At 46.0% G+C, this 13074-nt stretch overlaps 1 protein-coding gene across 4 annotated transcripts in view; it reads right to left on the reverse strand.

Annotated features, from left to right (window-relative positions):
• RFFL (ring finger and FYVE like domain containing E3 ubiquitin protein ligase) overlaps positions 1-13074 on the reverse strand; it is a 65597-nt gene that overhangs the window by 19139 nt on the left and 33384 nt on the right. The gene's annotated exons all lie outside the window — the stretch shown is intronic.

The raw sequence follows: 13074 nt of genomic DNA on the forward strand, positions 1-13074 counted from the left end.
AGAGAGAATCCCGAGCAGTCTCCACACCACCAGTGCAGAGCCCAATAAGGGGCTCGAACTCACAAATGGCTGGATCACGACTTGAGCCAAAGTCGGATGGATACTTAACTGGTTGAACCACCCAGGTGCCCCTGGTTTTTTTTAATTTTAGAGAGAAAGAGTGAGAGGGAAAGAGAGAGAATCCTAAGTAGGCTCCATGCACAGCATGATGCAGGGCTCAATCCTACGACCGTGGGATCATGACCTGAACTGAAATCAAGAATCGGACGCTCAGACGACTGAGGCACCCAGGCACCCCAAATGCTTTAAGTAGGCTCCACACCCAGCACGGAGCCCAGTACAGGGCTTGAACTCACAACTGAGATCAAGACCTGAGCTGAGATCAAGTTGCTTAAGCGACTGAACCACCCAGATGCTTAAGATCACAGAACAAAGAAGATCCAATCCCTCAAATGTCAGAATAACCTAAAGTTGCAAAAGGGTCCCCTGAAATGCCAAGCATTGCCGTGATGAAGTAAGAGCGTGCTTTTCTTAGTACACTATGGCAGTCAATATGGACATTTTGAGCCTGAATTCTCTGCCTACAGAAATAATAAATGAAACATTTAGTGTTACTACTCAATAATCAGGTCACACAGAAGAATGGTACCTTCTGCTCTGCCTCCTGACTCATGCAAACTGCCTTTGTAAATCATAGTTCAAACATGTGCTAAGCTGGGAAGTACTAACAGTAAGAAGCCGACTGGTTCAAGCTTGGTCATCTCACAGAGGAAAAGACAGAGGCCCAGCAGGAGGATTCACTTCCTGGTTCACACAGCTATAACCTTAGGTCTCCTGACTACTCTGGGGCCTTCTTAGCTTCTAGCATTTCCCAATACTCCTGATGGAGAATTCATTCCCTTTTGCAGGCATGTCTGATTCACATCCGCCTCTTCCCACCCCCCACCCCCTTCCCTCCCCTGAGAACAGGGACCATGACAGTCAGCCAGTGCCCAGCAGATAGATAGCTCAACAAAGACTACAGGATGAAACACACACGGTATTTAAACTTTAATCGCATTCACTCCATTTCCTACACATCAAACACCTTAGTCTCGGCCTAGTACTTGTCCAAGGCCTCTCAGTTCCTAGAAGACAGTCTTAACTGCAATGAATAGTTCACATGGAAAAACAAAGTGAGAAACAGTTAAATAAATGAGTTCTGTGTTGGCAAGATAATGGCGCTAACAGCAGAGTGGCCCCTCTGAAAGAGGGGTTGTACGATTCTCTCAATCACCTGGACAAGAGCATCTGGGACCATGTGTTGTAATGTAAGGAATGCAGGATCTGGAACCAAAAGACCTGGGCCAAAGCCTTGCTTTACTACACCTGCCTCTAGTAAGTCCTACCTTTCTGTTCTTCCTTTTTCTCACCTGGACATTCTCTGGGCTGGGAGCCACTAAACAAATCAGTCGTTGCTACAAGCATTATAACAATAGCTCAGCCACGATTTCTCTGGCAAGGTTCAGATTAAAAAGTAAACCTAGAGATTTCCCCCACAATTACCATTGGCTTTCTGGGCTATCCTAAAAAGGGATATGGACATCTGTGACAAAATTAGCAGAAGGGGTCAAGTAACTGAAGGGGGTGGGGGCAAGGCGAGGATCAGCGCAGCCCGGCTGTGGGTGGTCTGCAACTTTGGTCAGAATCTCCACTCCCCCACACACGCAACCTTTATGGAAGCCAGTGCCTTGCTGTTTCCAGTGCTAGGCAGGTAAAGCGAGAAATCTGACCCTCGAGGGGTTCACAGTCTGGCAGGGGAACAAGAAATGTAAAAGCAGGGGCACCTGGCTGGATCAGTCAGTAGAGCACATGTCTCTTGATCTCTGGGTGGTGAATCCGAGCTCCATGTTGGGTGTAGAGATTACTTAAAATCTTTTTAAAAAGACAGAAATGTAAAGCCAAAGCTAGAAATTTCAGGGTGCTCAGTGCTTTAACAGAGGTTCCTACAGCATATGGGAGGCTACAAAGATACAATCAACTCCCCAGGGGTGGAGGGATGACCAGAGAAGACTTTTCCAGTGAGACGCCACACATATCCTGCTGTTAGAGTAACTGGCCCAGAGTAAAAGGAATTTGCAAGAAAGAGCAAACTGCATGGAACATGGCATTAAAGAAACCACAAAATGGGGGTGCCTGGGTGGCTCAGTCTGTTAAGCATCCGACTTCAGCTCAGGTCGTGATCTCATAACTTGTAAGTTCAAGCCCCGCTTGAAATGGGCAAGCTGTGCTGATGGCTCGGAGACTGGAACCTGCTTCAGATTCTGTATCTCCCTCTCTCTCTTTGCCCCTTCCCCGCTCGTGCTGTCTCTCTGTCTCTCAAAAATAAACAAACATTAACCATTTGTTTTAAGTTAAAAAAATACAAAAAGAAACTACAAAATGTTCAGTAGGGTCAAGAGTAAGGGTGGGGTGTGCAGCAGGCAAACGAGCAGCCACTAAAGACCACGATAAGGAATCTGGACTTTATCCTGCAAGTAATGGAACACGGTGAGGGGTTCAGGCAAGCAGGTTTTCTGATCTTATTTACATTTTAGAGTGGGCACTCTGCCGGTAAGCAGCCTGGGGAACAAGCCTGCAAGGGGAAGGCTAGGAGCAGGAAGCTGCTATAGTACAGTCAAGACACGAGGACACCGGCGTAAGAGAAAGGCACAGACAGATCTCTGACAAACTCGTGGGATGTGTCAGTGAACTGAAGCAGTGGGAGAATGGGGAGAGAAAGCAGTCTTGGACGAATCCTGGGGGTCTCTGAAAAAAACAACAGGACACGGTAGAATCCTTAACTGTAATGAGGGACAAGGCCCTCAGGAGGAGGCATGTGTCTGTGTGAAGGCAGGGGGCAGTTAAGACGACAAGTGGGGTTTTGTACCCAGGGGACTTGCTGATGGACACAGCACATAGGAGCACAGTCCTGGTTGAGGACAAAGGTCTGGGAATCCTCAACCTGCTGGAAGCATGACAAGACAGAACGGGGCAGAAGACTGAATTAGACAGTGGGGGGTCAGAGAGGGTGGCCAGGGAGTGCCCCGGGGAAGACCCGACCTAAAGGGCTAGTGGAGGAAAACCATCACAACAGTGGAAGGAAGAATGCTCAAAGGTGGGCGATCTGGGGGCGCCTGGATGGCTCAGTCGGTTAAATGGCTGACTTTAGCTCAGGTCATGATCTCACGGTTCACGAGTTAGAGCCCCACATTGGGCTCTGTGCTGACAGCTCAGAGCCTGGAGCCTGCTTCGGATTCTGTGTTTCTGTCTCTCCCTGACCATCCCCTGCTCACGCTCTGTCTCTCTCGGTCTCTCTCTCTCTCTCAGAAATAAATTTAAAAAATCAAACAAAAAACCAAAACTAAACAAAACAAACAAATAAAAACAAAGGGGGGGGGGCACCTGGAAGAGGCTTGTGTTTCAGGAAGAAATGATCAATGCTGTCAAATGACCCGGAGAGTAGAACGCATGGAATACAAAATGTCCAATGGACCCAGGCCCCAGTTTCAAGAAAACGTGAATATGTTCTTCATCCGAGCAGTTAAGGAAGGGAGAACCTGATGGCTAACCACAGGTCAGATGTGAGGATGAGCCAGGCCCTAAGGATTAACTGTTCTCTGAAGAAACTTCTGGCCATGAAGGGAAGAGAGAAGGCCAGAGCTAAAGAGGATGCAGGTTACTAACACAAGACAGAGAAATGCAGAAACTGCAGGAGACCCCCAAAGAGGAAGAGGTTACAGGGGAAGGGAAGCTGGCAACACAAGGTGGGAGTCAGGGCCAGGAGGAGAAAGAAAGACTGGGGGTGGGCGGGGAGGAGAAAGGTCACCTCTTTCACCAGAGACTGGAAGCAAGGGGAGACAGATGTCACCAAAGATAAGCTGCCAGCAGACAAAGGTGAACGGATGAAGTAAAAAGACAAGGGTGGGGGGATGTTAACCACAAGAAGAAAACAAACTTTTCCTTCGCACAAGGAATCTGCACGTTGCAATTTTTTCTGAGAGCCAAGGACTTTGCCACACGATGGGTAGGCCTGCAGAGCAAGGCGTGATCAACAGGAAAACAGCCAGAAGGCCAGCCAGCTGTACAGTGTTTAAATTCCTGTGCTTTCCCAAGCACTTAGGGAGCACCAGCGCTGTGCTGGGCACTGGGAATACCAAAAGTGAGGTCGACTAGGTCCTTGCCCCCAGGGGACTCTGGGCCCAATGAGGCACAACTATACAGCTCAACTCGGCCATCCTGACAGAAGAGCTAAGAAAGGTCTTCCTCAGTCGAGAACCAAGACAATCTATCTTCCACGGCGGTATTTTCATTCTCTCAACTTTGGTTCTAATCTTAACTGCTTCCTCTGAAGAGCTGTGAAAGAAAAGCCATCAGCCTATCCAAGTATGTGGCCTGGCTCAGGAGGTCTTGGCTCTGGGAGAAGACTTGAAGATTGCCTCTGGGTTCTTCCCCCGGCCCCATGTGCAGGTGGAGAACGGAGTCTTATCCCGGGCATATTGAGTACGTGGGGACGGGACTATTACAGAAAGGGCTGGGGCGGGGGGAGGTCTCCAGTGCTGAAGTAGCTAACTTCAGTAACTGGTGACCCTGTCACCAATGTCAGGAGACCAGGCTTTTACTCTTTTTGACATATAATTAAAATACCATTTCCTAATGTGGCCAGTTAAAAGTACTCTCTTGCCAAACCGGAAAATACGAAGCCTAAATTACAACTGTATTCAGGATTACCTCAGGGAGTGAAAGGAAAGCGTTTGTAATTTTAACATTGCCATACAAACCAAACGCTTTTCTCTTGGCAATATTTTTTCATCCCTCAGCCCTAAACAGACACACACACTTGGCATCTGATCATGTTACCAAAGGGCTGGAAGTGGAACCAACTGTGGGTGTATAACGAATTTTGCCCATGGCGCCATCATGAGAAAGTTCCCTTTCTGATCTGCAAATCTCCTGATCTTGAAAGAAAATGATCAAATCTTCTTTGAGGGTTTGAAAATTCCTTCCCCGATTCCCCTCACTCTCTTCGGAAAAGACGGACTTGACCATTTAATCCCCAAATACAGTCTCTGATCGCGGTCCCAGGAAGCTTGTTTGAAGCCTGCGAGGCTCTCCTCTCCCGCTCTGCAGGACCGGGAGGAAGACGGGAGGTGTAAGGCCAAGATGAGCAAGAAAACTTGCTCCTCCCTGTGGAGGAACCCTGTGGTCCGGGGCCGAGAAGGCTAGTCAGCATGTGGGAGTGTGTCAGCTTGACAAGTATGCTGGCATTTCTTGAGAGACTAAGCTCTGCTGAACAGGAAAATTACAGTTTTAATAACAGGGTTAAGATAAATGATCTATCCCAGGTAGGCTGAGTACAGTTGTAGTTAGAGGCAAGAAGAGAGATAATGTGATTTCTCCCCATTAAGTCCTAGAATCCTAAGTAATTTTAAAACAGTCACTTCTGCACTCGTTCACCTGCCCAAGGCAAATAATTTTAAGCAGATCAGTGGTTGTCATGGGCTTTACCGAGGAGGAGGGAAGGGTCAGAATGGACCCATGGAGTAGAAGGGTCAGAATGTCAGTGCCCTAGTAAAATAAGTGCTAGTTTGCAATGCGACTCCAAACCACCTTGCTAACCTCCAAAATCTAAGGCAGTAAAGTCAAGTCCCCAAGGTTCTCATCCAATCTGTTCTGATTTTAATTAAATGCTCTGTGTGCCAAGGTACTTCTGCAACAACGGGCTTTACATAGATGCAACATCCTGGAATTAACATACTTATGGTGAACCACTGTGTAAGATTTCACAAAAATCCTTTTTAGAAAACCTAATTACAATGCCCACAATCCTCAAAGAAGTACCTTTCTGACAGGGCAAATCAGAAAGTGGCTACGAAGCGAGCCTTCAAGAATGTCTGCAGTTCCGTGAGGGAGGTTTGCCTATTGTCACTACCATATTCCTGGAATTGTTAAAAGCAGCTAGGCTGTAAGTGCATTATGAAAAGTATCCCACGTTATGGATCATTAATACAGAATAGGTTTTGCTTCATCTTGTATATTATCCTTAAAAAGCAATTAAAGTACAATTGCAATGACTCTGAAAGGAAATGCTATGAAAGCCTATCAATATGGCTTAGCTATGCCTCTTTGAAATAACTGATAAGTAATTACATGTTTTCAGAAGTAGAGAAGAAAGTAGTCATTCTCCACTTGAAGACTACTTCTGATCTGTCAGGCACTGAGCTAGGGACTACCTACCTAGTGCTTTATCATGTAATCCTCACAATTCTGGCAAGGCAAATTAGATTAGTGCATCCCATTTACAGGTGAGAAAACCAAGGTTCAGAGAACTTAACTTGCTAAAGGTCATAGCTAGAGGGTAGTAAAGCCAAGATATGAAACTAAATCGCTTATACCATGAAGCCCGTGCTCTGCAGGCTGCAAGAAGTAGTCCTGATTCCACAGTCCATCAATCAGTCAAATAATAATAAAATCAGCCTAGGGCGCCTGGGTTGCACAGTTAAGCGTCTGATTCTTGACCTCGGCTCAGGGCAGGATCTCATAGTTTATGAGTTTGAGCCCACACAGGGCTCTGAGCCGACGATGCAGCCTGCTTGGGATTCTCTCTCCCTCTCTCTCTGCCCCTCCCTTGCTCGATTGCTCTCAAAAATAAATAAACCTTAAAAAAAAAATTCTCCCAATACTCAACTCACTTCATCAACTTCACTCTTTAAACCCTCCAGTCTCGCTTGAACCACTCCACCTAATCTCTTCTTCTCAAGGTCACCAAGGAATCCCAAGTGGCCAGATCCAAGTGACACTTCTCTGTCTTCCTCTTAACCTCCTGGCAGAGCCAGACACAAGTGACCCTTGCCTCCTCCTTGAAACACTCTCCACAACTCCGTGTCCTTGGTTTGCCTCCCAGCTCAAAGCCTATTTGCTGCTCTCTCCCCTCCCTCTGCTCTTCAATGTTGGGAGCCCCTAGGCTGTCTTTGGGACCCTCTCCATCCATAGTCTCCCGAGAGGAGCCCTGTCGGGTGACTTTGGGTACTGTTTTTAAGCTGAAGATTCATAAATTCCTATCTCCATCTCCCCTGTCACCACCCCCCTTCCCCCCCCCCCCCCAATACGGCAGAGATCTCAACCGCCATCTCTGATCTATTATGCACACGGCACACTTCCCTCCTTAGACGTTGAATCTGCTGCTCTTGCTTCTGCCTGGACTCTTCTCCCCAGGATATCACATACCTGGCTCCCTCCTGCCATTCACTCTTCAGTTTCAATGTCATTTTCTAGTCTCATGCCTAACAGCATGAACTGGTATTACTGGCTTACTTGTTAACTGCTTTTCTAACTAGAATTTAAAAAATACACGAGGGCAGGGATTTTACACTCTACTGTAATTCCAGAGTCTAGAAGGGCTTCTTGGGTAGAAGAACTGATCCTAACTAGCTTCCCAGCTTCTGTTCTTGCCTCTCTCCAATTCTTTCTCCCCAACACACACACACACACGCTCTTGAACAGAGTCCCACTGCATTTTAAAAGGAAAACTCAACTCCTTGCATGGTTAAAAGACCCTGCATGTGCCACCAGTCCACTTCTCTGATTCGTGTCATGCTGCTTTTCTCCCTGCTCGCTAAGCTTCAAGCCATGGTGGCCTTTAGGAGGTCAAGCACACGGCTCCATCCTGCCTCCAGGTCTCCGCTTGTTCTCCCTGCCTGGGTTGTTCCTCCTCATCTTTCAGGATGCAACCCGGACACCACCGATTGAGAGGAGTCCTCCTCAGTCACACTGCCTCTCTCTCACTGCCCTTAGTTTCCTTCCTGAGCACTGCCGATATCTGCAATTATAAAGCTTTGTTTACAGCTGATCTACCCACAGACTGGAAACTCCAAGGGCAGGAACCCCACCTGTCCTCACTTTTTTATCCACATCTAGCACCGTACCACTTTGCAGCAGGCACCCAAATAATTGGTGAAATGAACAAACAGAGGTCAGAAGAACGTTCAAGTATTTTATCAATACAGCCAATGAGGCAAGTACTAGTTATCTCTCCTTAGGGCCCAAAGCATTTTGTCAATATTTATAGTGACATAAAGGGACTATGAAAAAAAAAAGCCCTTTATCAAAAACAAAGGGTAGCTAACCTTGGACAGGTGACTTACGCTTTTTGAGTCTGTTTCCTCACCTCTATAAAAGGGATAATCCCTGTGTTGGGAGGTAATTGTAGGGATGAAAAATAATATTCAGAAAGTGCCTAACCCACAGTAAGTGATCACTGATCAATAAATAACATGCTAAAAGAAATTATCATTTAACTTTAAGTTACAATTCTAAAATGGCAACAGCCTAGATGTTTAACAGTGACTATGGGCCGGAAAGCCCCATACGTCTCACGCTTTTTCTCTCTGATGCCCCAAAGCTTGAGTCTCCTACCACCTAAGGGACTGGGTTAGGTGGGGCTCCGGCACAGCTGATCACACCACACACACGACAAAGAATCCTTATCTTGAGAACTCACCTGAAATTTACAATCATCTCTCAACTTGGAAGGCTGCTCACTTCTAAAGTTTGAAAAGAAACTTGAAATCCCTCAAAACTATTTAATTTAAAACCCAAACTCAAAGTCACAACTTGAATTTTCCAGCAAACCTGCCTAAGGTAACCACCCTGGCTGGGGAAGGTTTAAAGGGCTGGCGACAACACCATGAGCATGAAACAGGGCCACTGTTGCATCTGTGAGTAAGCAACCCACAAGTGCACCATATTACACACTGGTCTCACTTGCTGGGCGTGGGAGAGTGAAGCATGTTCTCTGTGATACGGACATTATTTCTGAGGTATTTACTTTAGGATAAAGAATTCAGAACACCTAAGTCACAGAGAAAACAAGTATATTATGGAACTCTAACACCCGAGGCCTGAATCAGATCAGCAGCCCTGGTAAAGTGGTGTCTGGGCTGGGCATGAACAAGGGATCTGTCACAAGGCTGGAACACAGCAGACGAAAACATTTCCAAAGGCTTTAAATCCTAATAGACATTGTCCATCCTCCCAAGCAGTCCTTAGGATGTGGGGAGTGGATAATGCATATTTCCTAGCTAGGCATTTCATTTGGGGGCTAAATTTTTAGAAAATACAAGAGTTAAAAAAAAAAATTCTTGGGGCACCTGGGTGGCTCAAGTCGGTTGAGCATTCATTCCACCTCAGCTCAGGTCATGATCTCAGGGTTCGTGGGTTCGAGCCCCACATCAGGCTTTGAGCTGAAAGCGCAGAGCCTGCTTCAGATTCTCTCTCCCTCTCCCCTGTTTGCTCGCACTCTCTCTCAAAAACAAAAAAAAGGAAAAAAAAATTCCCAACTACATCTTACTCTGGTTTTAGCTTCAGTCAGACGTGACCTTAAATCCAACTCTAACAAGGAGTAACGGAATGAACTTGAGAAAGTGGGCTCTCTGAGCTTCGGCGGAACAGGAATAAACTTGCCTGTACCTCGCAAGCTGGACACAGAGTAGGTGCTCAGTATAAAGAGGGAGCGTACTTTACGAGCTAATTTTTAGTCTTACAAAAAGAGCAGAAGATGGTACTAGACATTCAGTAAATGGCTGGCCTTATAATAAGGCATGGGGCTAAGGAGGATTCAATGTTTGCCTCTCTCCAAACCAGCTCCCAGAGCCCCTATTCATTCTGAGATGTCAGACTTCAAAGACACTAGGACTCCTATGTCCTCCAGTTCCCAAGTTCTACTTTAATATAAAGGATCAAAGCTCTAGGTGAGAGAAAGAATTTCCTGTGCTGTTATTTCAGGGGTAGACAAGGGGAAAATAGGAGGTATTTAGACTCAGGGGTTCAGAAATCCCTTCTCAGATGATCCTAGAAAACAGTATTTTTTTCAGGAAAAGTAAAAACACTACAAAACACGTGAGTTGTTTTGTCGGCATCTGTTGTCTCATTTGATACAATAATCCTGCAAACATCGAAATTACAATGTTCTTTTTGTAAATCAAGAGGCTGGGCCCTTCGGGTTGGGTCATACAGCTAGGGGTGATTAATCTGTGGCCCTACAGAAAGAGGGCGATGCTTTCACCACCCACAACTCCCTCCCCATAGCACTACTAACAGAGCCTGTGTGCTGGAGAGCAAGGTAAATGAGTTGACCATAGGAGAGACAGTGGAAACCACCTACCCGCTGAGCCAACCTTTCAACACTTGAGGACCTTGTAAAAGGAATGGCAAACAAACCATCCCCAGGAATACAGAATTTTAATTTATACATCCAGTAGGCCATCTGCATTTCTGACCCACTACAACTTCGGGGTACTGACGCTATGAAGAGACCCCCAACTTTCTAAAGATAGAGCCCTTAATCAATATTTAAGATGTTTCGGTTTCCATCCTTGCCCACCTTGGTTCCAGCTGAGGAGGGGTTTTTCAGTTAATTGTCTCAACTACCTAATGCTCTATTACTCTCCTTTTAATAAGTGTTTTCACTGGTACCCATTAAATAATAATGAAAGTAAATCCTTAGCAATCAGGGCCTCGCTCTCCTTGCTCTTAGCTCCAGCTACGCCGCTATTCCGTCGACCCCTCAAAGACCAAGTTTATGTGGGTTTTCAGGAACCTCCCTCACGCTATACCCTTGACCTTGACCTCCTCATGCAGCATTTATTTCCTCAGGAAAACCTCCTCTGACCCTGTCTGTGCTCCCACAGCATCTCGTACACCTCCCAAGAACTTTAATTCATTCACCTGACTGTCTGCTTAGCGCTACTTTCTGCAGAGCTCTCTTCCAGGTGCTGGGGACTCCAAGAGGAACAAAACCAGGCAAGGTCCCTTCACCACATGGTGATTACATTCTGAGGGGATGAGCATTCTAGCAGCACTGCATTTAATCAACTGGCTAACAATTTGTGTAATTTTTTTTCAAGTATTCTTCTCCCGTGGTTAGGGAGTGAAACAGGAAAAGAGTCTACAGTTTAATTCCCAGCCTTAGTGCCAGGTAAACGTGATCACCAGGTATTTGTTGAAGTCTTATTAATGATAACAACAACAGAGCTTTAAAAGAGAGAGAGAATGAGAGAGAAATTCATGCTTGAAAACTCTACAATCCTGATTACAGGGTGATGAGCAAATTAAGGGTTTTAAACCCAAATGACCATAGCAGTATGTTAAGGGAAAGGCTTAATAGGTACATGCCTACCTCACACTTGCTGAGGATTAAGTTTTTAAAGTGTCTGCTAAGAATGGTAACAGACTGAGTTTCTAGAAGTAACAGACACATGTTAAAACTGCCAGTTACGATAACATTAGAAAGCCAGAAAACCTCGAGGATGAACAGGATCGGCACGTCCATCCCCTCCCTGCATCAAAAGGCACAGAAGCCTTCAGTGACCTCCCAGCGGCTTCGGTTGGGAATAAATAGCACAGTGATAAGAACTGCAGAGAACACAAATTAAAGTGAAATCAACACATGGAGAAGAGAAACAACAGAGAAAAGCAATGCTAGACAATCAAAGAGACTCTACCAGATCCACCCAGGTCTAAGCAGAGCTTTGCCAGTCGCTACCAATGTGCGCAGCTCAAGCAAGAGGAGGGAGAAGCAGGACACAAGGAACCATGGCAGCGGGTCTTGGAACACAAAGCGTTAAAATGACAGGGAAAGAAGGGAGGTTTCACTTTTCGCTAGTAATACATGAGCTCTTTTCCTGAAGTGATAACTGTTGTAAACAAGTGAAAAACATACACAATAATCCAAGTTATAAATGTTCTTGAAAACTCCCTCGTTTCAACTAGTCTATGACAAATACTTGCAGAGGGACCTCAGCATCTGCTGCGAAGTTCAGGGAAAAGTAATTCTAACCAATGGCCTTGTGCCAAAATCTCACCCTCGGGGTCTGACCAATTAAATGGCTGCTTCTTAGTGTGGCGTTCAGGAGAGATGACAGATTGAACACTGCAGCAGAGAAACCTACACATTTAATTTCAGCCCAGGCATTTTGCCCCAAAGGGCGAGTCAATCAGGAAAGAAAGCAGTTCAGAGGATCTTCAAACAAGCTGAAAACAGAATAAACGGACCTGTGGTTTAATTACCACAGGATCCTTCTTCCATCAAAACTGATGACAGAGCTCATCAAGAATAAAGAGATTCTGATCCCTCTGAACTCTTGTGCAGAAAACAGGATTTACCAGAGAGGCTATTCTGGACCCAAGAAGTTGTTCTCCTGAGCTACTATCACAGTGACGGGACTACTGAGTCACCAGGATAAGGAAGCCAGGGATTCACTGAGAGGGTTTCTGCCACATGCAAAGCCCTGGGGAAAGGCAGCGCTTCAGGGCGTGAATTCTGTCTAGAGTCAAAATGACCCCGTCTGCCTTTCCAAAGTGGACCGCACAAAAGTCACTGTGGCTAAACGTACACTGGCGTGAACTCAACTGAGGACTCTAGCCCCTGGAGTTATTTAATCCCTTTAAACGTTATTTTTCTCAAAAACAACAGAGCTTGCTAGGTTGAAAGGATAATTGAAAGGATTAAAATAATGCAGGTCAAGCATGTACTCCAGAGCCTAGCACAGAACGGTACTCAATAAAAGCTGGCTACAAGTAACTTAAAGAAAAGCTGTTTTAAGGTTCTTTAAAGGGACAAAATTTACCTGTTCTATCCCCTATCTGCTTTTTTCAAGACCTGCTAATACCTTTCTTTCACCAGGCAAAGTCTAGTTTTCTAATGATCCTCCAAGAACTAAATCACCCAGGCCCCTCCCACCAGCTCTTAACTTTATAATCCCTGGAGAAGGGGCAGAGGAGATCTGGAGGTGGTTTTCCCTTCATGCAGCCCAGCCTGCTACACTTCTTCCCAAGTCCACCGCTTTGCCAACAAGTTTGCCAATTTTCCCACGGCTCAATTACTGGAGACTCTCCCTCAGCTCAACCCTTCCATCCACCTGATGCAGAGGACTGAGCACACACCTCTGCCCCCCTCTGGCCCCCACCTGGCGCCCCATAACTGCCTGTGGTGCGTTGAAGTCTGATGGGAGTTTGTGATAAACCCAGGATAAATTCAGACTAACCACCCCCTTCCTC

This window comes from Prionailurus bengalensis, chromosome E1 (assembly GCF_016509475.1).
Source record: "Prionailurus bengalensis isolate Pbe53 chromosome E1, Fcat_Pben_1.1_paternal_pri, whole genome shotgun sequence".
Taxonomy (NCBI): domain Eukaryota; kingdom Metazoa; phylum Chordata; class Mammalia; order Carnivora; family Felidae; genus Prionailurus; species Prionailurus bengalensis.